The sequence below is a fragment of the Elephas maximus genome, chromosome 1, assembly GCF_024166365.1.
Source record: "Elephas maximus indicus isolate mEleMax1 chromosome 1, mEleMax1 primary haplotype, whole genome shotgun sequence".
In the NCBI taxonomy this organism is placed as follows: Eukaryota; Metazoa; Chordata; class Mammalia; order Proboscidea; family Elephantidae; genus Elephas; species Elephas maximus.
The window spans coordinates 7,422,244-7,447,288 of NC_064819.1; positions in this window are offsets into that span (position 1 = coordinate 7,422,244).

Consider the following 25,045-nt stretch of genomic DNA (forward strand, 5'->3'; position numbering starts at 1 on the left):
GAGACAGAAAGAGCCACATGAACCAGAGACCTACATCATCCTGAGACCAGAAAAACTAGTTGGTGCCCGGCCACAATTGATGACTGCCCTGACAGGGAGCACAACAGAGAACCCCTGAGGGAGCAGGAGATCAGTGGGATGCAGACCCCAAATTCTCATAAAAAGACCATACTTAATGGTCTGACTGAGACTAGAGGAATCCCGGCGGTCATGGTCCCCAAACCTTCTGTTGGCACAGGACAGGAACCACCCCCGAAGACAACTCATCAGACATGAAAGGGACTGGACAGTGGGTAAGAGAGATATGCTGATGAAGAGCGAGCTAATTATATCAGGCAAACACTTGAGACTGTCTTGGCATCTCCTGTCTGGAGGGGGGATGGGAGGATAGAGAGAGTTGGAAGCTGGCAAAAATGTCATGAAAGGAGAGACTGGAAGGGCTGACTCATTAGGGGGAGAGCAAGTGGGTGTACAGAGTAAGATGTATATAAACTTATATGTGACAGTCTGACTTGATTTGTAAACGTTCACTTGAAGCTCAATAAAAGTTAATAAAAAAAATGCTTTCTTCAAAACAAAGTATGTGCTTCTACTGAGAAAACTGAGACTGATAATCAAATTTTATGTTCTATATACAATATTTATACACACATGAAAACAAGAAGTTCAGTTATTTGGATGGCAGAAATGCCTAAAGAAACAACAGTCTATGAACTGTGAAGATGCTGGATCTACTAGGGTTAAAATAGCCAGAAAACAAACAGATAAAACACGCAAACAACCAAAAAACCAAACATCTAACACCTCAGCTATTTCACTTTGGGTCTTATGGAGGGAAAACCAAAACATATTAAACTAAACAAATCAAAAAAGCTTAAAATTTACAAACCATAATTAAAATTATAAAAAATACATTGGGATGTTTTCAACAATAAACTTATTTCCAAATACAAACTTACTTCACATATAATTCTATTCAATGGCAAATAGGTTTTACTTTGGTGGTGTAAATGGTTAACTCACTTAGCTGCTAACTGGAAGGTTGGTGGTTCCAGTTCACCCAGAGGTACCTCGAAAGAAAGGCCTGGAGATCTACTTCCAGAAAATCAGCCATTGAATACCCTATGGAGCACATTTTATTCTGAAACATATGTATCAGAATTGAGTTGATGGCAGCCGGTTTATTTTATTTGAATTTCATTTAGATTTTCCAGTATGTTGAGAATTGGAAAGTATTTTCTGCCTTCTAACTTAAACTGCAAAACATTAAATAATAATTTTTATTCTGTTGACAAGAATAATCTAATTCCTGAATTTATAAAATGCTCCAAGGCAAAGATAGTTGTATAATTTTCTTATCAGAGTAAATGCTAATCACTTATTATTAACATTATTTTTAATTTGAATACAAGTAAAAGGCATTCCAGAAAAGCAGGTATTGTGAAATATTCAGAAGGAGATTATAACCTCATAAAAAGTAAAAGAAACAAATAAATCTCCGTTCCCTTCCTGGAAATTTTTTTTTTTTTTTTTTTGTACTAACGAGGAAGCAGATTCAATAAAGAGTTTGCTATTTCATACCCAGCTCATTTGTCTTCCATTTAAATTAAAGATCTATATTCTATTGGGTAAATTGTATTTTTATTAGCTGGCAATGTGCTGATGAAGTGTGTTTCATTATTAACCATCTACTCTCAGAAGCAGTGTAACATTTTCATTATTAAGCCACTGTATTATTGTTGATGCAAACTTCGCTTCAATTTTGTAGACAACTGCATATCCGGCTTCTGTGCTTCTGTGTTGACATGCTCGATTGATTACATCGAATCATGCCATGCTAGGAAACTGATACATATTCAATTATTAGGAGTAAATATTTTACTATTAAGCCTGGCTATCTTATACCCCCAAAAGTTTTGGATACTTTTTGTAAGAAGAGAAAGCCAGTGGATTAAAAACAGATTATATAGGATACCAGAATATCATTTAACTATTGTTTAGCAAAACAAATGTCTGATTTTGTTGGAAATATTCAACAATGTACAAACCCTCAAAAGATAACTCCTAAACTGATAGTGACTTATGGAAACATATATGGTATAAAATGGGTTCAGTTTGCACTTATAAGTAATGGATTATATTAGCAAGGACCAACATCCATAATTCAACTTGGATATGATACTCTTATGCAGAATAAGTTGTAGATATTCTTTAAAATGAGAATTTATACAAGTATAATTAACTCCTACCATTGGGAATGCACATTTAATTAAAAAAAATATTACAAAAAAATACTTGATGTACACAGAAATCAATATGTAACTTTATTTCTCAAGAATTTGAATCATTTTAGTTGGCCTTAACTACTGAAGATATTTCACTTGGGGCCAGAGTTTTTCCTTAATACTTAACAATCCTTTAACAGTGTTTCATGTAGACTGTAAGCTCCTTCAGGACACAGGCCTGGTTATTTTCTGGCCACCTTTCCTAAATCTCCTTTTCCTGAACAATAATATGAATAATGTTAAGTGCTTGTTTGAATCTAATAAATGCCTAGAAGCATACCTTCTTCCCTCTACAATGGGAAGGCTAATTCAGCCAGATAAAAACCATGAGTGCGCATACACTTAAACAACAATAAAACAGTATATTTATCCCAGCTAGCTGCATTTTTATGTGGTACATAGAGGTATCTTTCAAAATCACCAAATATATCCAGATTTATAAATAATTTATTTCTCACAAAAAGACCTTGTAATTCTCGAGGAATGGTGAAATGTACTCCAGTCTTTGACAATTTGTTTCGCTGTTATTGGCAGCCTATGGTTAGTTTATACTTTCTGTCGTAACTTCCCGTTGGATATGAGCTCTTCTTGATAAGAAATTGTTTGGTACAAATGCCCAACTGTATATTTGTAGCTGTCAGCACAAATCATTGGCAAGGAACAGCAAAACATAAAAACACCCCAGTAAATACAGTTGTGAATGTTTCTAGAAATAATCAAAATCAGGAAAGAGCACCTGCATTTTTAGACCTAAATAGAAATTTGCTTCCTTGTCAGGTAGAATGTTAAAAAAGCCCTGTTGCTTTGTGGGTGTCTTGCTACTGCTTGGGCCTGGAATTTGACAGTAGGCACGTTACACTTCTGTCATCATTTCTTATACCCAGCCATGTCTTTCTATGAAATAAGCCACAAAAATTGGGCATTTTTCTCAAGACAATAATGGTAGCTCAGTTTCCTACAAAATCGGAACATTTTTAGTTCTCCTGGTAAAAAGTGTAACTGATGTTGGGCTTGCTCTGAAAATAACGTGTTCCACCAATGGAAGAAATAGCTGTCTTGTGCATGCAAAACAGACTTTCCGCGTACCTTTCTTGGAACACAGGTGTGATTATTTTGAAGAGGATGATTCAGTTGAGGGCTAGGGCCATATTTATTCAATGGGCACATTAATACACAGAGAGAGTGTTTTAATCCTAAATAAAGTACCTGCATGAACACGGTAAATAAATCATATCCATTAATAGGTCTTCAGTCTTTGTAGAACACATTATATAAGCGCCTCGGCAGACTTTAGGTGTTTGAGGTCTAGGAGACATCCTTGAGAAGGATCCCTTCATACTTCATCCAGCCCCAAGTCATGGGGAGCCCTTGACCATGTCAACTTCTGTCCATATCTACTGCCAACAGCTCAGTCCAAGCTGCTAGCATCTCTTGCCTGTAATAGTCTTGTGTTTGGTTTCTTTTTATTCACCGTGGCCTCCTCCAATTCGTTATGGACACTGAATCAGAGAGATAGTTTCAACCACAAATCAAATCGTTAACTCCCCCACCACCATACCCTTCAAACTTAAAGGTGGCTTCTCACTGCTTATATGGTAAAGATGAAAACCTTGGTGGAGCCTCAAAGGCAGTGTGGAGTCTGTCTCTGCCTCCCTCCTCGTTCTTATCTCTGACCATATATCCCTGTGGTTTCATCATGTCAGGCACACTGGACATCTTTCTGTTGCTGAAATATGCCACGTTGTCCATGCTGCTTCCTCTGCTTAGAATGCACCCCACCCACCTTCTTCCGCTAGTCAAGTTCTTTTCATTAGGATTTGAGTAGATCTTTCATTTTCATGGGAAAACCTGCCCTGACCCCTGCCCCTGCCTAAGTTACGTACTTTGCTATTTATTCTCATAGAACAATGCTCCTTTCCTTCAAAGAACTTAACTCTTTTTCAAATTATGAGTTCATTCATGTGATTATTTGTTAACACCTGTTTTTCTCTTAGTCTATAAACTCCTAAAATATATGTATTGGATGAATAAATAATTATGAATGTGTCCCTGGGTCTCTTTTACAGATGTGAGGAGGAACAGTGAGTTCACCACGCCCTATTTCTTATCTGTCTTTGTGGCCAGCACCAGATTTTTAAAGACTGTTGGGGTCATTGGAAACCCTGGTGGCGTAGTGGTTAAATGCTACAGCTACTAACCAAAAGGTCAGCAGTTCAAATCCTTGGAAACTCTATGGGGCAGTTCTACTCTGTCCTGTAGGGTCGCTATATCAGAATCAACTTAACGGCAGTGGGCTTGGGTTTTTTTGGGGGGGGGGGGGTTGGGGTCATTACGTGTGATTAGGAAACATTAATTTTATAAGCCCTAAATATAATATGTATCTTTATTAATCTAACTAGACTATACTGAAGTCTGGTTTTCTACTCTTACTAAGAAAAAAAAAAAAAAAACCTGCAGCCATCAAGTCAATTCCGACTCATAGTAACACTATGGAACCCAGTAGAACTGCCCCATAGGGTTTCCAAGAAGCAGCTGGTGGATTTGAACTGCTGACCTTTTGGTTAGCAGCTGAGCTCTTAACCACTGAGCAACCAACTAAAATATTTTTAAAACCAGTTGGACTAACCAGCTAAGTTCATTTACTACAGCCTGTAAGTATCTACTCTCTTGAGAAAGATGCTGATATTTCTTAAAGGGCTTCCGCCCACTTGCTGGTCATATAATGATTCTTACATTCACTTACCACTGCTAATTCCAAAATTCCTTTACCTCTATTATGTCATTTATCTCAAAACAGCCAATGAGGTAGCTGGACCTGGGTCTTACCATTCCCATTTCCCTGCTGAAAACAAGTTAATCCTACTCTGGACAGCTGCTTGTCATATGAGTTCTTATTTTTTTTTGTTTTTGTTTGCTTCTCCCTATCGAGCAATCTGACAGTGAAATCACAAGAGCTGTTACAGAACAGAATACTGGCATACGATTTTACCAGCTTAATTTATAAAGATTTGAAGAAGTCGAAGAATAAGGCAATAGGAAGCAAATGCCTCTGCCCTTTTCGGGGCTTAGGAAAATCACCAACCAGCTGACTTGGTATAAAATGAAATGAGGGCTAACTGTAGCACTGAAAGTTCAAGTTCTGAGCAAAAAGCTTGAGAAAATTAGGTCAACACTGAGAGGACATAATGAAGGATGTCAATCCTTGATTCCAAGTATTAAAAATTCACCCTGCCACAGAAGATTTTTTTTTTAAGAAGAAAAGTATCAGTATAAAAATTAGCCATATCTTCATGGGTTCTAAATTTTACTAAAAAAAAAAATGTGCATTAAATTGCCGCTTTCCATGGAGTATAACTGTTAAAAACTCAAACTCCAGAGTTATATGGCTTAGCGTTCTGAAGCCCTCTCCATCTGTTCCTAGCTGTTTTTAACTTGAATGATGCTTCAGTTTCTTCACCTATAAAATAGGAATTCTAAGCAGCTTTACTAGGACAGATTCATGTTTTAAAAGACCTAGAGCTTATATAACTGGGGAAGAGAATTTCTTTATGAATAAACATTTGTACAAAACATTCATAGATAACAGCTCAGACCTCTCCTTGGGCGGTGGAGGAAGGAGGCGACAAAAAAGAGGAACGTGAAGCTTATGTATCAGAGCTTCTCCTCTGTGTTCTTCTTCCTCAGGTTTTTTATTTGTTTCTTTTGTTTTTAAACAACGATTGAATGGAATAAGCCATGTAGCACGTAATGGCACACAGTAAAGAATAAGAATTAGTCCTCATCTTCATTATTATTACTCTTCTATAGCTCACAAAGGTCTCAGAGTAAATGATTTCCATTTCTAATTCCTCAAAATTTTTTAATTTTCTTCTTCCAAAGCTAAATCCTAGGGAGGACTGAAGAAATAAGTGAAAGAATGACGCAGGAGTTAGTTCTTTTATTCATTTGTTTACTGAGCAAAGTGTATCAATAAACTTCTATGTGCCAGTCATGAAACTGGGAGTGAAACAGTGGAGGGACACAGAGTAAAATGGAAAACAAATATATAAAAAATGCATACTATCAAATGTGTACTGAGCATTCTCCTTTGTTCCTCAGCCTATGTTCTTACACCAAGGAAAACACATGGAAAGTTGTTTATTCTCTGAAATGGGGACACGATTTCAGTCACCATCTTAAATGGGTTACAGAAACAACACAAACATACCCCATGGTCACCCAAGAAAGCACTCACTTTGACTGCCTTCTCTTTTTTCAGGAGCTAGTTTCACGCTTGGCAAAGTAGAGGGTCAGTGAAAAAAGAGGAAGACCCTTAACAAGATAGATCGACACAGTGGCTGCAACGATGGGTTCAAGCATAAAACAATGATCGTGAGGATGGTGAAGGAAGGGGCAGTGTTTTTGTCGTACATAGGGCCATTACAAGTTGGAACTGACTCGATGGCACCTAACAACAACAACAACAACAGCAACGATTTTATCTGGGTATGAAGAGTAAGTTGCTAAGTATTTATTTGGAAATTTTAGTAGGCATCCCATTAACGCTTGCTAAATAATTAAAAATATATATATATACATAGAACCTGTGGAAAATCCAATTCCAGAGGTGTCCCTATTAATCTCAATAGGGTCATTCTGGGAAGCCCATTTTATCTTTGTGTCCACCATTAATTTAAACACTCATTAAAACATCAAGCATATTTTGGTGCCACATGGAAAATGCATTTCTTCCTTTTTAACTCTTGCTTTGGGTCAACTATAAGATTCACCCAGGAGAGTCTGTCCACAATAAGGTCCCTGCCGCTTCTCATTGGTCCTGCTTTATTTTAGGGCTCAACATCCTTCTAAGGTCTTAAAGGGTCTCACTAAGGTTGAAATGGCTACGACTTTTGTTAGGCCAGGAATTATATGAAAATTCTCTCAAATTCTACCACTCCCTCCAGTTAGAGGCCCAAGGGTCCTTGTGACTATCCATGCACATACATTCTATAAATGCGGGTGATCAAAGGAAGTTTCACGCTTGGTCGTATCTGTCAGCCTGGCTTGAGAAAGAAAGTTGGGACTATCTCAGTAATAGTGTGGTCTGGCTCTAAAAGTCACAAAGGTACTCTTTTGCTGGCTGGAACATTCCCCTCTAATTAGGGAATTCAAAGCCCTACTCTACATGTGCCCTGACTTAAAATGAGACCCGGATCTATGCCTGTTCCTAATATCTCTTTACTCCATATTCTAGGTGCTCAACGTGTGCTGAACTAAACTGCATTCTTACCTATCATTACTCCTCCGGTGAGAGCACCAGTGAGGCAAGCACACATATCTCTCTGCATGAGCTGTTTTGACCATGAAAACATGGCCACCTACACAAGCCATTTGGTTCTCAATGAGCCATGACATCTGTGCTGGGTAAATAAACGTGAAAATAGTGGTTCAGAAACAAGCAATGCAAACAGTTGTGTTTAAACTGCCACAAAGCCCCACAGGCCCCATATAGTTGGTTATAAACATGTAGTAGGTCTTATATTGGGCTGAGGCTTAGTTTTTTTAAGTTGTTAAGTGCACTTTTGGACAACAAATGCCATCTCCACAAATCATGAAAGCTTTTACAGGCATTTCCACATATGTTGTGTTGACAGCTTGGTAAGGCATTTTTTTTAAGCTAAACCAATAAGTGGAAGATTTTAATAGATTCTTTTTCTGGAAATTTTTAATTGATAAAGATTATTTCCTAAACAACTTTTATTTTTCCTCCCTGTGGTCATCACCTACCGCTTATCTGACGATGACTCAAAAGGAAGCAAAATGTGTGTTGATTTAGACTGCTGGAGGATTCCAATTCCCACCTGAATACATCTATCTTACCAAATGGAATGGTCTGCAGTCCTCTTGTCCTCCCTCCTGCTTGTTGAGGCAGAGATTTATACTGTAATCTCCCAGCACATTTGAATTAGAGATGAGTGCTGATGATAACCGTCTACAGGTTGAAATTATAAAGTTAAAAACTTGGTCCACCAAATCTTCCTCTCCTTTCATTCCAAGATTTACATTCCTTGGTGCCAAAATAATATTTACGGTGTGCTTGTTATTTAGCAGGCTTGTGTTGTTCATGTTAAATACATTTCTAACAAATTCCACTGCATTTTCATTAGTTATTCTGTAAAGCGTCCCCATAAGGCAGTTAATCAGGATTAATTTCCAGATAGAGAATGGGTATTACAGCTAAGTCTTCGCTTATGGAATGCCTCTTTCACACACGCACGCACACACACACACAAAATTGGTGTTTGGGCAACTAAATAAGAACTTATTTCTCAGTTTTTGTGTTCTAAATGTTTCTCTTCACACATGCTTACTTGACCCATTCAGCTAAAATCAACATGCATCCCTCCCTTTTTTTTTTTTTTAATTCACAGTTGTGTATACTGGAGTTCATAGCTCTTTGAGAGATTAATTAAAACAGCCATGGCTAATTGTCTGTGTCATTTATATGAGCAAGGCCATTATACACAGTGAACATCATAAAGATAATCAGTTTTTTAGCCTCTCAGCACAGGTCAGGATAAAGAGTTATTATAATAAACAGGAACACTGGCTATCACTGGAGAGTAAAATGACTACTTGTCCAGCATGGTCAATGTTCTTTAAAAGTTATGGGCTTAAGAAGTATTTAGCAAGTGAATTCAGAGACTGAGGGGAAGAGGGAAAACAAAATAATAAGCTTAGAGAATTTCACGAAATAACCCTCCAATAATCCAAAGCAAAGAAGTATAACAACCTGAGGAGATCCTTGAAGAAGTTTCTAACCATAAAAATCCAAAAAGACTGATTTAGAACGTTACCTATGAATTGCTGTGTGTTTGGTTGTGTGTGTGATTGTAGGAGGAGAGGAATTTAGATTTTAACTCGTAGCCTCAGTCTGTAGTCAGTGTTCAGCTTTACGAAATACAAGCTTTATCTGCGGCGTTATATTAAATTAAGACTCCTGAAAAATTTGCGTGTCTGGTATGGAGCCCTGAAATCTGCGTTTATGTTCACAAACCAAGAAACCTGAGAACTGAAGCTGGACCATTTTTTCCTAATAGATGCTTAGGAGTTTTACTTCTATCTAGGGGAGCAGTTTGGGAAGGCAAGTCAAAGACGCAATCCATCAAATGAGGCTATTAAAAGTTGGGGTGGATAAATGTTCCGAACAATAACCAGTCTATCTGGTATATGTCAACCCTAATTTAAGGGGTTTTTAAACCTTTAAAAGGTCAATGTACATGTTGCAATATATCAGGAGAGGGTAACATCCGTCATGTACTGTCAAGAGCTCCTCATTGCCTACCCTTCCAAGGTTTCAAGCTGAGGAGCTCAGCGGCCATGCTGTCATAAGGGCCCATGGTCCCCTCAACTATATTTTCCATTTTTACCCTGATTCTAAGCCTTGCCCTCTTCTACTTCCCTTCCTGCCCCTCTCAGTTTAGAAGCCTTCCATCTCCCACATCAACCGTACATGTTTTTCAATAACCAGATTAAGGGCAGGGTCCTCTTGAGGATGCCTCCAGTTTTTCCTGGTCCCCCAATCTTACCCTTTCTCAAATGCATTTCTACTCTTTTGTTTGTCTTCACTTTTATAGGGGTTATCATTGTTAATTGTTTTGATTTCTCTCCACCAATACCATCTATAGTAGATGCTTTATAAAAATAAAAATAAAACAGGTTTCTCAAAGAGCAGTCTGTGGACCAACCTCATCAGATTTACCTGAAGAGCATGTGAAGTATACACACTGCTGGGCCATGCCCAAACTTGCTGTACCAGAGTCTCAGGTTGGAGGCTGAGAATCTTCATTTTTAAACTACCAGGAGATACATATGCACGCCTATGATTAAAAATCAATTGGCCTAGAAGCGTGTTCTCCCCAAGCTGCACGAGCGTAACAATCATTTGTGGCACTTGTGAAAATTATATATTCCAGAATCCGGTTGGACCTTCTGAAGGGAATCCCAAGAGCAATGGCCTAAAAGTATGTTTTTCTCAATAAGCCCCTTTCACTGCCACCCTTGCCCCATGGGAAAATCTGAACCATTAGGCAGAGTGGTGAAATTTTCTCTAAACAATTAATCGTGATTTCTTAAATGGATAAAAGCACATTTTACAGAATAATGTAATGCAACAATTATTTTCTCCGCATTTACTTTAATTATAATCTCTTTCATTATTTCAAACATTCATAGTATGAGAAATGTAAACCAAAGAATAACACATGCATTTTCTAAATTCTTTTTACCTGATTGTGGTAATAGCCCTGCAGCTAAACCTGGTATGCTGTAGGCATACAAAATTTCTAGTTGCCAGTCCTAACTTTGACACTCATGTACTGGTGGGCATGGGGAACACACACACACACACACAAAAACATTGCCATTGAGTCGATGCCAAATCATAGCAACCCTATAGGACAGAGTAGAACTGCCCCAGTAGGGTTTCCAAGGAGCAGCTGGTAGATTCTAACAGCCGGCCTTCTGGTTAGCAGCTGTAGCTAGCTATTAACCACTACGCCCCCAGGACATCAGTGGGCATGGGAAGACCACCTCATCTCCAGAGGATTCAGCTTCCTGTTACAAAACATGGGGATCACGATTTCTAACTTGCAAGCTAATGTATGTAGCAAAACGCAATGTGAGACATAGTGCATTTATATTAAAATACAGTTATCACATAATTGGAGTCCCTAGGTGGTAAAATCTGTTAAAAGCTGGACTACTAGCCTAAGGGTTGGTGGTTCAAACCCACTTGCAGGTGCCTCAGAAGACAGGCCTGGTGATTTGATCCCTCTCTACACTAGCAGAAAGATTTCTCTTCTTCACGAGGTGGCCTGATCCTTGTGTGGGCTGGGTCTGCAATACGGCCCAGTGGCTTCCACACTTACAGCAGCAGCAACAGAGGACTTGTCGCCTCGCTCTTTAACCCTCTTCAGTTGTACAGAACATGAAGCAATAGCATTCTTAAATGCTCATATACTTTATTAAACAAGGTATTTGCAGTGAAAACTTAAATAGATAGGATGAATATTTCATAATCTCCCCTGAGTTCATTGTTTGCATGTGTGCGTGTTTGGCTGAAAATAACATTTTTTTTTGTACTCATAGTGTACGCTTACAGAGCAGAAAATTATACAGGCTAAATTAAAAACCACCCAATGAAGTCACTGTTACTCTTTCTAAATATTTATTTCCATTTTTCCTAGAAATTACATCCTAGAATATTATTTTTTAATTGGCATGGTGTTTATATAGTGCTTTTTCATCTAATATTATGTCATGAGCATTTCCACATTTTCACATATCCTTTAAAAAATGGTTAATAGCTGCTTAATATTTCTTACTATATAATGGTTATAATACGTGTTTAAGTACTCTTCTATTATTGAAATTTTAGTGTGCCTCTGTTGTGCTATCACAAGGAGTCTTACAATACTCATATATGTGTGTGTATATATATATAAATCTTTCATTGCATTTTTAATTATTTTGATAGGATCCATTTCTAGGCATGGAATTACTGGTCAAAGGGAACAAAGGTTTTTAAAGATCCTGTTATAGATTTCTCAACTGCTCTCCAGGAATGCTGCTAACTTAAAGGCCTTCACCCATCCTCCTACTCACAAAGAAATCCAGTTACAGCCAACCTCAAAGCTTGAAGCAATCTTTGCGTTATTTGGTTTAATGTTTGCCAAATGAATAAAGCTGAAGAGTATTTCCTATTTTCCTCGGCACTGTCTGATTATTGTTAAGGCTGATCCCTTATCATTTACTTGTTGTCCACTTTAATTTTTTCTGGCCATTGTCTTTACCCATTTTTCTAATGCAACGCCAGTGATCTTTTAGTCATTAATGTCACCCTGTAGATTGGAAAATAAATATACAGACATGATTTTGCTATATTTATCAGACATATTTTTCCCATCCTGAAATTTACTATTAAACTTTGGTTACTTTTAATATTAATGTTTCCTTGTATAGACATGTTTTTCTTTCCCTGACATTTTTTTTTTTACCTTTTACTGTCAAATTTTTCAAACATTCGAAAAAGTTGAAAGAATTGTACAGTAAACACCTATTACCTACAACCTAATTTCTATAATTAATATTTTATTATTTTTATTTTATCACATTACTATACATCTATTGAAAACATTTTTAACTTGTTGCTGTTGTTGAGTCAGTTCAAATTCATAGCGACCCCGTGTACAAACGGAATGAAAAGTCACCTGGTCCTGTGCTATGTTAACAGTTTTTGCTACGTGTGAGCCCATTGTTGCAGCCACTGTGTCAACCCACCTCATTGAGGGGATTCCTCTTTTTCACTGATCCTCTACTTTACCAAGCATGAGGTCCTTCTCCAGGGACTGGGCCCTTCTGATAATGTTATCCAAAGTACATGAGATGAAGGGACATTTTGGAGTACTTCTTTCAAGGCAGATTTGTTTGTTCTTCTGGCAGTCCATGGTATATTCAATATTCTTTGTCAACATCATAATTCAAATATATCAATTCTTCAGTCTTCCTTACTTATTGTCCAGCTTTTGCATGTATTTGAGGTGAGTGAAAATACCATAGCTTGGGTCAGGTGCACCTTAGTCCTCAAAGTGACGTCTCTGGTTTTTAAAACTTGAAAGAGGTCTTTTGCAGCAGGTTTTCCCAGTGCAATATGCCCTTTTATTTCTTGACTGTTGCTTCCATGGGCATTGATTGTGGATCCAATAAAATGAAATCCTTAACAACTTCAGTTTTTCTCTGTTTACCATAGTGTTGTTTATTGGTCCATTTGTGAGGAGTTTTATTTTCTTTATGCTGAGTTGTAATCCCTACTGAAAACAGTAATTTTTAACCTTCAACAGTGTTTCAAGTCCTCTTTGCTTTTAGCAAGCAAAGTTGTGTCATCTCCATATCGTAGGTTGTTAATGAGTCTTCGTCTAAATCTGATGCCACCTTCTAATCAATTATTTATAATCAATTCTTTTTAAGTAATCCCACTTCTAAGAATTTCATCTAAAGCAATAATTGCTGAATGTAAGTTTCAGGAAAAGTAGGTGCTTTCTGTCTTGCTCTCTGCTGTATCCCGAGAATCTAGAACAGGCCACTTCACATCACGACGCTCACTAAACAAACATTTGTTGACTGAGTAACTTTTCTCAATGGGGGGAATTTTTCTTGCTCTAGGATAATTAAAAAAAAAAAAGATGACTTTTCGAGCTGAGTGAAGTCATTCAGTCACAAATGAACAAATAGTGTCTGATCCCATTTATATGAAATATCTGTAGAGCACGAGCGAATAGAGACTGAAGTTTACTAGTAGATGTCAGGGGTGGGCGGGAGGGAGGGTGGGAGACAGGTTCATTGCTTAGGGGACACTGAGCCTCACTTAAGAGTGGTGAAAACATTTAGAAAGAGGTAATGGTGGTGGTTGAACGACATGATAAACATAATTAATGTTGAAATGGCAAATATTTTGTTACATATATATTTATCACAATTTAAAAAAAAAGTAAAAAAAAAAAAGCATTTTGGTGTATTTGGGCTTCAGGATGGTAAAATCTGCTTGGTCCAAAACAGTATGGTACATTTTAGTGGTCAGTCAAATTGACTGGCCTGCTTAATCGTTTTGCTAAATTGCTGAAAAAGTGTGCCTTAAAATATTAGAGACATCGAGTATCTTTTATCTACAAATAAGCAAAAAAATCTGTGGAGAAAGTGTCAGAATTTCTGGGGAATGTTTTGTATCATTTAATGACAGCCATCCCATATCTAGGAGGGAATTAGAATTCAAAATATTTTTGTTCTTTCCAGAAGATGACAAACTCATGCTGAACTGCCTCTGAAGACAGAGGAACAAAAGAAAATGTTGCAAGCTAAAGTATCTGACAAAAATGAGGAAAAGCGTGTCGTGGATTGTAGAATGTATCTCATTGAGAAAGGAATAGGAAAATGATGTATGATATACTTCAAAAGGGGGAAAAAAGATCCATCAAGGGTCTTCTGAGTCCAGATTGCCTGGGTGAGCAGAAATGTAGAAACAAGCTAATTACTGTCTGTCTTTACTCTCCTAGTTAGGAACCAAAGAGGAAGAGGAGCCACACAGGATTTTCTGTAATTACTAATGAAGAGAACTTGTGTTGAATCTTTTCTCAAGAGTCTCAGGCAACCAAGGTGGTTGAAGTTAAAATCACATGGAAAACTTAAAAAAAAAAAAAAAAATTCTGATGCCCAGGCCCTATGCCAGACCGATCAAATCAGAATCTCTGGGGTGGGGGTCAGGGGGACAGGCACTGATATCAGAAGTTCCCCCCAAGTGATCCTGCTGTGTAGCCAGGAATGCAAAACACTGGATGACAGAGTACAGCGAAGAGGGCACGAAGACTCAAATCCCATACAGCGCTAGATTCCCTCTCAGGGTTTGCTCTTACATGATGATGAACATCCAAATGGGGCCAGCAAAACTAAAACACTTTTGCCACATATTTCAAAGAAGTCTTATACAAATGGCAGTGAACGCATTGGTTTCTGTGGAAAGGGTTACTGGAGGCTTTTACCGGGAGTGGTGTTTTCCATTTGTATTTAGGGTAGAGTGCAGGCTAAGCTAACAATAATTTAAAGGACACTTCCCTTACATCCTCACAAACACAGTAAACCAAAACACATATGGAAGCACCTAGACAAGTGCCTGTCACACAGACTCTAGATAGTGGTCCCTAACTTCTCTGCTTCAGGTGGTCTGGGCTGAAGGTAAAATCATGTATTTAGTCCTGAAAAACAAATTTAAGCTGTGACGACAGTCTTCTATGAACTGACTTTGGAATTTATGATTTTTTTTTCAAAAGCACTTCACGAATCTCAGCTCATTGAATCCTTCAAGACAGGCCTATTATCTCCATTTTATAGGCAAGGAAATCTTTTTATAAACTAGAGCTAAGATCTGAACTAGATCTGCCTGGATCTAGTGACTCGTGCTCTTGTGATACTGTTTCCCATCATTTGTTGTTGTGTGCTGTCGAGTCGATTCTGACTCGTGGTGACCCTGTAGGACACAGCAAAACTGCCCCACAGGGTTTCCAAGGCCGTAAACCTTTACAGAAGCAGACTGCCACATCTTTCTCCCATGGAGCGTCTGGTGGGCTCAAACTGCCAACCTTGCTAGTAGCAGGTGCACACTTAACTACTGTGCCACCAGGGCTCCTTTTCCATCATTCACTCAACCATTTGTCCATTTTGATATTTAGAACATTGCTTACTTCCAGCCATTATAAAAAATGGTGAATAATGTCACGTGTGCATTTTTTCCCCTCCATATTTAGACTTATTCCCTTGGAACAGAACCCCAGAAGCAAGTGATGTAAACAACTTTATGGTACTTTATATATATTGCCAAATTGTTTGCCAAAGGAGTTGCACAAATTTATAATGCTCCAGAAATGACTGAGAGACCTGTCTCAAAAGTATCTAATCATTTCTAATTTAACAGTTGAAAAATAGTATTATATCTCATTGCTTAATTTCTATTCAGTTCTCTAGTGAATGAATACTTTCTGTATCGTACATTTGTTACTTTGTCCATTTATTTATTGGTGTCTTCATTTCTAGGCTTTGGTAGGACTTTGTAGATCATTTCACTGTTGTAATGAGTGTTTTTGCGGCACTATGTTAATGCCTATCTCTCCAGCGAGACTGATCACTTCTTGAGGTCAGATGTTGTGCCCGCCTGGTTCAGTCTTGTGTTCCTGGTGCCGACCTGAATGCCTGGTACATCATATGTGCTAGAGCAAGGATGGTAAGACTTAGTCTTACATACTTTGGACATGTTATCGGAAGGAACCAGTCCCTGGAGAAGGACATCATGCTTGGTAGAGCGTCAGTGAAAGAGAGGAAGACCCTCAAAGAGATTGATCAACACAGTGGCTTCAACAACGGGCTCAAGCATGGCTAAGGACCATGCGAATGGTGCAGGTTCAGGCGGTATGTCATTCTGCTGTACATAGGATTGTTATGAGCCGGAATGGACTCTACGACACCTAACAACAACAAAGTACATAAATAGAAAGATATATTTACTTCCCACATTTACTGGGGGAAAATGTCCAGTCCATTTTATTACTTTGTATGATGTTACTGTATTGTTGTTTTGCATGGTGTAAAGCAGTAAGCTAAGCAATGGCCATCACAAAATAATCTAAGTGAAATCAGCACGAAGGAATCACAGAATAAAAAAGGCCATCTGGATGGGATGAGAATGATCTAGGAAACTGTCCTGGAAGAGGCGGGGTCTCTTTATGCCAAAACCTTCCAAGTGAAGGAAACTTGAGGCTTGTGTTATCCTCTTTGTTGGGAATTCTGCTGATAATCTCCTATAAGAGGCCGTGGACCCAAGTAGAGCAACCTGTACTCTATAGGCTGTAATGGACTCCCAATTAGTCCAATTAAAGTGATGGTTTTAATTTGTAAGATACCTAATTGTTTAGAATCTCATTTCTTTGAGACCACTTCTCTCTAGGATGTAAAACAACAATGAAGAACAGCGAAAGCCCTCCTGGAGTGGCTAAATACTGTATTTATTCATTGTATTTCTCGCCCCTTCCCTCCCCACAATTTAAAGAGAAAATAAAAGCTATTTTTCCTCCATAGAAGTCCCCCTGGCACGCCACATTTGCTAGGACAACAGCAGCCAAGAGCAGATTTGAAGTGACTTCTCAGTGTTTTCTTTAGACTGTCCAGTGGACAGTTTCAAATTGGTGATTGTGTGTGCCCAGGCCCCTGTTCCAAAATATTTGAATTTTCCCTTTTTTGAAATAATACACATTATCATTATTATTTGAATGCAACTATGACATGTGTATCTGAGACAAACTGTTCTAGTCACGCCCTGCTGTTCTCACGAGTTGAGAAGCATCACAATAAATTGCCCGTTGTCACCACTGTGAAAAGTCTGATTAGCTCTCCAGCAATCTGATCTATAGAAATAGCCCTTCCCTTACTATCTCAGCACCCTCTCTCAAAAACAGCAAGCTTGCTGCTCTGTTCAGACTCCACTGTGATTTTTTTTTCAGCCAATTCATATGGGATTCTGATGGTTTTGAATAAGTAAACTAACAAAAAATGTTCAGAAAGAACTGCGAGCTGGATGGGAGATTGTTGATTTATGTAGCTATTATCTGAAGTGAGAAAGGCCCTTTGACATTTAAAAAGTATTGTAAATTACTGGCTTTTCCTTCCTTCCTTCCTCCTCCCTCTCTCCCTCCCTCCTTTTCTCTTTCCTTCCCTCCTTTCCTTTCTCCATCATTCTTTCTTTCCTTTGCCCAAAAAGCACATATTTAATATAAGCTCATGCAAACAAAATGGAAGCATGATTGGGAACTACCACACATAGTTTCTACAATTTCGCAGAGTATTTTTTATATTCATGATTAATAAGATATACTTCTCAATGCCCAAAAGTTACATTTGGCATCGGTGTTTCAGAAATAATTATTAAAAACATATTTTAATGATATGGAACTTTACTGTCCAATACAGTAGCTACTGGCCACTTGTGGCTATTTAGCACTTGAAGTATGGCTAGTTCAAACTGAGATGTGCTGTATACATAAAATACCCACTGGATTTTGACAACTTGGTATGAAAAAAATGTAAATTATCTCATCAATATTATTTTATGTTGATTATATGTTGAAATTACATTATATAAAGAGTAAAACAAAATATATTATAATATTAAAAACCCAAACTCATTACTGTGGAGTAGATTCTGATTCATAGTGACCCTATAGGACAGAGCAAAACTGCCCATAGGGTTTCCAAGGCTATAGTCTTTATGGAAGCAGACTGTCACAACTTTCCTCTGTAGAGTGGCTGGTGGATTCCAACCACTGATCTTTCAGTTAGCAGCCACGTGCTTAACAATTGTACCACCAGGGCTCCTTATTGTATAATTCATTTCAACTATTTATTTTAAAAAGTGTGGCTACTAGAAAATTTAAATTACGGGTGTGAATTGCATTATTTTTATATTGCACTGCCTGGGGATGGAAGTATTTTGATGTCAGCACTGGTGGAATTCACCACTAACCAAATGACCACATCACAGTCCTATCTATTACCCTCCCCCGGCACTCTGTAAACTCTCTAAGCAGAAGCAGAATGTTAGAGAATTTTTGCGGGTAATCATTTGCTAATCCATTAGTGAGCCAAGACCTCAAGGAAGAAAACTGTAGGCTAAAGAATTTGTTGTCATGTGCAGTCAAGTCAGTTCCTACTCATAGTGACCCTGTATGACAGGGTAGAACTGCCACATAGGGTTTTCTAGGCTGTCATCATTACAGGAGCAAATTGCCAGGTCTCTTCTCCTGAGCAGACACTGGTGGATTCGAACTACTGACCTTTTGGTTAGCAGTCAAGCACTTAAACATTGTGCCACGAGGACTCCCTAGGCTAAGGAAGTAGTCTTCTCCAATCCCACTGATCCAGTGCTAGCTCACATCGTCTTCAACCACGGCAAACCTGTAAGAATCCAGTGGCAAGCTGATATGGTCATGCTTCTGAGCCCTGATTCTTCAAGCTTTTCTTTGGACCCTTTGGCTGACCAAATTTTTAGAAGGGACCTCAAGTAGGAACTTGGATAGTATTCTTATCATTTTTAAAAGCAAAAAATTCCTAATATTTATTGTTAATTTATCCAGGTATGGTTGAATATGAATTGTTTTATTTGAGAACCTTTGCCACTGGGCGAAAAAAAAAAACAACATCCCTAAATCAGATTTTATCAAAATGTGGGTCTGATGTAGCAGAATCAGCGGGAGTAGTTGTTTAAAATGCTTATTTCAGGACATCGTAACCAAAATAATATCTTAATGGGCTTGGACCAAGGACCAGGAATCTAAATTTAAAAAGCACCTTTACAGTTATTCCCACCCATGTTAAAATGTGAGAAACAGTACCTGAAGCTAAGGTTTTCTTTGTTAAGATTAAAAAAGATTAAAAAAAAAAACTTAAAGATTAGTCAATATTAAACAAGCACAGGATGTAGCAGATGCATGGCCATAACTTTAGATATTTAGAGATAAGGGCATGGATTTATATCCTTCTAAGAGGACTACTACCTATGCGTGAGAACCTGAACACAATTGCTTCAGCTATAGTTTTTCAACAAATCTAAAAACATATTGAGGATATTATTTACACTACTAAGATTCTTTAATGAAAAGTACTTAATGAATATCTTATTCTATTATTTGCCTGATTATAAATCCCATAGTATTTTATGAAGTTATAAATGATCAAATATGTAAATAATACATTAGAATATTGTCTCTTTTGTTCTGAGTTCCAGGAATTAGCCAGGGATTTCTAGAGAAGATAATTCTTGATAATAACACATAAATTACCACCTCATTTATTTGTCCACCAGCAAAGGAGGAAAAGAGTAAACAAAGAAACAACAACCACAAAAATTAGTGGCTATTGGGACTGAAAAGTGAGATACTTCAGAGAGCAAGGTGTTTCATAAATATCACAAGTTGAACAACAATAACCTGGAGTCCTGACATGGAACACAAAAGAAAACACAGTGCATCTGGTCTGCATTCACCACGAGCGGTGATGCGGGCAACAGTTTTCTCATCTGAAAACAAGGCTTGTAGACACAATGATATTTCATTTCTGACATTCCGAGTTTTCATCCTCACTGCAGGGCCACGGACGTGTCAGGATTGAGCACTGGAATCATGAACAAGTTGTTTGGGCAAGATTTAGAGCATCTCAGAGGCAAACTTGTGTGTGGCCTCCTCATGGAGTAACAAGAAATATTGTAAGGCAAGCATGTAGGTAGGAGAGTAAGGTGTCTGGAAAAGTGCCGTAGGTGCTGAAGGGTAAGGTTGAACTGAGGGTCCTGGAAAGAAGTGACTAGGGAGCTGAGCCATTCCTGAGGGTGAGGGTCTTGGGAGAGTTTCCACATCAGGCTGTCTGAAATAGGAGAGAGGGGTCACTCCCTGGAACATCACATGAGAGACAGCACAGATCATGAACACCATCGCGTGAACATTAGAGAGAAATGGAGATGTACGTGTTAGTGACACATCTTTAAATCTCCTTGGGAGAATGTCTTCTATTTTTTGCTTAATTATTTTCAAAAGAAAACATCAGGCAAGTTGGTCAAACCAGCTGCCTTTTTACTAAACAAAGAGTATAAGGGGTACGGATGGCAGTGAAGATGGAAGTCAGAGGGTCCAATACTTGTCTCTCAATACAAATTGTGTGAAGTTTCTCAGTACTTACATTATAAATAAATGATACTGTACTAATGTCTTTTTTTTTTTCTTCTCTCTTGGCTCACTATGGTACCTCACTCTCACAACATCACTCCATTTTGCCATGCTGTTTCTCTCCTCCAGTTTCCTAGGTTCAGAATAAAAGATTTGGCTTATATGAAGGTCCTGCCAGTAAAAAGCAAAGGCAAGAGCTGATATGCTAGTGGACTGTTGAACAAACCCAAGAGCACGCTTGGCCAAGTTCCTGGAAGATCAGAGTCTTCTCCCTGACATTTCTTTTTACTTTCATCTAGCTAACTGTCTGTTTAGACTACATGGTATGGGCCCAGGTTCTTTGTGCTTTCCCAAGAATACAAGCATATAAACATGAAGATTGTGCCTGTCCTGGAAAGCTTATAATTCAGACATATTACTGAAGCAATCTCAGGAAAGTCGTTGTCACTAATATTCCGTATCAACTACAGTATTAATATAACAGCTAATCTTATACAATATGTAGTGTGTTCCAAGCATTATCAAAGGTGCTTCACATATATTAACTCATCGATCCTTACCATGATGCTATGCGTTAGGCAATATTATATTAAAAAATATATTATTACTACCTCCATTTTATCAATGGAAACCCAGACACTAAGAAAGGTTAAACGATTTGCCCAAAATCGCAGAAAGAATAAGTGACAGCCATTCTACCAAATGTTACTCTTGCAAGTAAACTTAAATAAATGTACACGATGGTCTAACTTTTTGTGGAACCGCCAAATTCTTTTCCACAGTGGTCGATTCTGCTTTCACTCCATTTGCCATGCATGAGGGTTCCAATTGTTCCACGTTCTCACCAGCACCTGTTATTATTTATTATTATTTTTTAAATCTTGGCCATTCTAGTGGGGATGAGGTGGTATCTCATGTGGATTCGATTTGCATCTCTCCAGTGACTAAGAAAGTTGAGTATCTTTTCAGGTGCTTGTTGGCTATTTGTATATCTTCTTTCATGAAATGTCTATTCAAGTCCTTTGTCCAGTTTTTAATTGGGTGTTTGTCTTTTTGTTAAGTTATAGAAGTACTTTAGATATTCTAGATATTAAACCCTTATCAGATACATGTTTCCCCAAATTTTTCTCCCAATCTGTACATTGTCTCTTCACTTCATTGATAAAGTCCTTCAATGAACAAATGTTTTAAATTTTTATGAGGCTCCATTTATCACAATAAATAAATGTTTTGAAAAAGGACATGATGGTGTCACAAAGCATGTACTTGGCATGGAAGAAAGAGAGTGGGCTTTGAAGACAGAGCCCTGGATTCAAATAAAAATTTAGCCATAAACTGGCTGCATGGTCATGGACAAGAACTTAACTTCATTGAGTCTGGAAGTTTTCTCATCTGTAAGATGGAGATAACAAAAGAGGTGAAGTGAGGATGAAAACTAATGTAGGAAAGATGCCTGGTACATAGTAGGCACTGAGACAGCTGTTGATTTTATCATTGTTAACATTTGTTGACACCGTGGCTGCGACAATGGGCTCAAACATAGCAATGATTGTGAGGACAGTGCAGGACTGGGCAGTGCTTCATACTGTTGTACATACGGTCACCATAAGTCAGAGCCAACCTGACAGAACCTAGTAAGAACAACAACTATAAAAAACTACCTGAAACTATTACTTCCCATTCTTGTTCATACTGCAACGAGGTTTCTGCCATTTCCCCTCTCTCTGTGAAGTTTTTTTTTTTTTTTTCTTTTTTCTCTTTTCCTTCCCTGTCCTGTACCAGGGGTGGGGATTGGGTCTTTCTGTGCCAAGCCCAGAATGCATGGTGATGAGGCAGACAGGGTAGGGTGCAAGCAATACAAAGGGGCCACACTAGGCCACAGCATGTATCTGAAATCCCCAGGACAAGCTTTGTTCACTGCATGGAAGAATGGCTGGTTAAGTTAATCCCAGGGTTGCATTCTCAGTAATGATACATCTAGGCCATCGATCTTTGGCTTTATTTTCAAGCTTATTTAAAAAGCAGGGCAGTACACACATGTAATATGGAATTAAGTCTCACACTCTCACCCCTCTAATTTTCTCAGATAGCTATTTGTTTCTTCTGACACTAGAAAGCAGAATCCAATAAAAAACAGGTCGGGGAATATTTTTAGGATTATAATTTTCCATATAAGGAAGTAAATGATTCTAGTAGAATTGCTATGATGCTAGTGAGAGCCCAGAGCTGTTTCCTGGAACAGTGTGCCAGAAGCAGAAATCAGCACTGTTCCTTGAGGTGACTTACTGTGATATTATGGCTGTTATGAATTTTCTAGAAACAGCAAAATGCATCTTTGCAAAAGTAGGAATGGTTTGAGTTTGTGTGGTATCAACAGGCAGAAGGATTAAAGGTATCGGGCCAATGAGATGTGAGAACTACCAATACTTCTTGCTGTAATGGGCAAAAAGATCTCGAGGCTACTTTCGCTGTTAAAGCATCCTCGTGCCTCTTCCTTTTCTTTCCCCTGTGCTGATACAGTAGGCAAGAAAGGTGATGTGTGCCTGAGCAGCCAGGAGAAGGGGTGGGACTCTGAGCTGGGCTGAGCAAGGCTAAGAATCAGATTCTCTCCTCGTATCTGTCTTCAACTTTTTAGGAACTTCATGCAATTATTTTAACTTTAGGGACTCTATTTTCAGCTTGGAGTCCCTGGATGGCACAACGAGTTGACACCTTCAGCTGCTAACTGAAAGGTTGGCGGTTCTAGTCTACTAAGAGGTACCTCAGAAGAAAAGTCCTGGTGATCTGCTTCTAAAAAAACAGCCATTGAAAACCCTATGAAGCATAGTTTTATTCTGGTACACATGGGGGGGGGGCATTGCCATGAGTCAGAATTAATTCAAGGGCAGCTGGTTCTTATTTTTTCCTTTGGTTGGGGGGGGGGGCAGTGGTGGTATTATAGTAGTATTCCCCAGAAAATGCTACTTCTCGAAAAGGAAAAAAAGTCACTTGTATAAAACAAAAACAAAAAAGAACAAAAGATTCACAGTGCAAAATTTAAGTACATTTTAAAGAAAAAAATGAAATATTAGAGTCTCAAATGAATTATTTCCTTTGAGTTCCACACTATGGGACTAAGTTCTCCGTAAATCAAAAGTAGGATGGCTGGCGATTTGCATTAAAAAACTCCCAAGAGGAGGATCTCAGATATATGGCATAACCCAGGCTTCATAGGGCCTGAGCAATATTTGGCCCTAGAATGCTTTCTTATTAATGGTAGTAATTCTCATATAACTTCTGGGGGGTTTTGATCATGTGCAATATGTAGAGTGCACATTGCACAAAAGCTTTATAGGGGTTGGGAGAATTGATTTCTGTCTCTCTGTTTGCACTTTATGTTCTAAAGGTTCTTAAGCTGGAAACGGCCTCTATTTCCCAATTTCTAAATAATCAAATCTGTCATCAACCAACTCTCCATCTTACGTTCCTCAGGCAAGTTTAAAATATATAAATACATGTTATAGACATCATTTTATTCAAACCTCATTTTCTGAGCCAATATGCTTGTTTCCCAAAGGGAAAAAAAAAAGTTTATTTCCATGATTTTGGCAGAAACAAATGTTTTCTTTGCAGCTGTTTCTTTCGACAGTCCACTGTTTTCAAGTTTTCTTATGTTTCTTTCCATTGGGGGAGCACCCCCTGGTGGAAAAGTGTGAAAATGTTTGCCACGTGTTTTGACCGATATGTTCAATAGGCAGATGTGTTTTGAAAATATTATTTTTAACCAAAGTACTCTCCGAACCATTTTTTCAATGTTAATGTCTTGAATAACTCCTTTACTTTTTTCTGATTATCATCACAATATTTAGAATGTGCTCCCTTGTCTTACGTTTTTCATTGACGCAGTCAGAGAGGATGCTACAATCTTTATGGCTGAGAGGGAGTGTGGAGGGTTACTTGACATTATGCCCCTGTATGTGGCAAGAGGGGCCCTGGCTGTTCAGTGTTTAAGAGCTCGGCTGGTAACCAAAAGGTCAGTAGTTCAAATCTACCAGCCACTCCTTGGAAACCCTATGGTGTAGTTCTGTTCTCTTCTATAGAGTCACTATGAGTTGGAATTGACTCCATGGCAATGGGTTTTTATTTATTTATTTATTTTTTGGTACATAGCAAGAGAGGCCCCTTTCCTTCCTTCCTTCCTTCCTTCCTTCCTTCCTTCCTTCCTTCCTCCCTCCCTCCCTCCCTCCCTCCCTCCCTCCCTTCCTCCCTCCCTCCCTCCCTCCCTCCCTCCCTCTCATTCCTTTTTTTCTTTCATGCCACCACAATCACAACTCTATTTCCTGGAGTACCTGGCTGAGTGAGATAGCAGAGTCCACTGTGACTACACCCAATTATATATAAAGACTAAGGTACATACCTTTCCAGAAAAGGGTACGTGTCGTAGCAATCTGGGGAGATTAATGGAAACAGAGTAGGCTGGAAGATCTACTT